Source organism: Calidris pugnax, unplaced genomic scaffold (genome assembly GCF_001431845.1).
Source record: "Calidris pugnax isolate Ruff unplaced genomic scaffold, ASM143184v1 scaffold1493, whole genome shotgun sequence".
In the NCBI taxonomy this organism is placed as follows: domain Eukaryota; kingdom Metazoa; phylum Chordata; class Aves; order Charadriiformes; family Scolopacidae; genus Calidris; species Calidris pugnax.
Window position 1 is genome coordinate 30517 of NW_015091985.1, and position 813 is coordinate 31329.

Genomic DNA, 813 nt, shown 5'->3' on the forward strand with positions numbered 1-813 from the left:
CATTGGTGACAGGGTGGGGGGTGAGGGTGTTTGGGACAGGTTTTGGGGGACCCCATTAGGGACAGGGTGGGGGTCAGGGGTTGGGGACAGGTTTTGGGGACAGGGTGGGGGTCAGGGTGTTGAGGGAAGGGGGTGTCACCTGCCCCGATGACCTCCTCGATCTTGACGCAGGTGACGTCGATCTCCTGCGCGAAGTCCCTCAGGGCCACCCCGGGGTCCTCGTAGGTCAGGGGGTCGATGTACAGCTTCCCCCCTGTCACACACACGGCGTCACCGGCACCGTCACCCCGGGGGGAGCGGGGACACGGGGACACGGGGACACGGGGACACCGTCACCATCGTCATCGCCCCACGGGGGACGTGGGGACACCGAGACCCCCCCCAGGGGTGTGGGGACACCAGGAAAGTGTCACCATCACCATCGTTGTCACCCAAAGAGGGTGTGGGGACACGGGGATGGTGTCACCGTCACTGTCACCATCACCAGGGAGAGGTGGGGGCACTCAGGGGTGTGGGGACACCAGGACAGTGTTACCGTCACCATCGTTGTCACCCAAAGGGGGTGTGGGGACACCGAGACGGTCACCAGGGGGGTGTGGGGACACCAGGACAGTGTCACCGTCACCACCATTGTCACCCAAAGGGGGGTGTGGGGACACGGGGACAGTGTCACCGTCACCAGGGAGAGGTGGGGACACTCAGGGGTGTGGGGACACCAGGAAAGTGTCATCGTCACCACCGTTGTCACCCAAAGAGGGGTGTGGGGACATGGGGACAGTGTCACCGTGGGGAGGTGGGGACACTGGGACCACC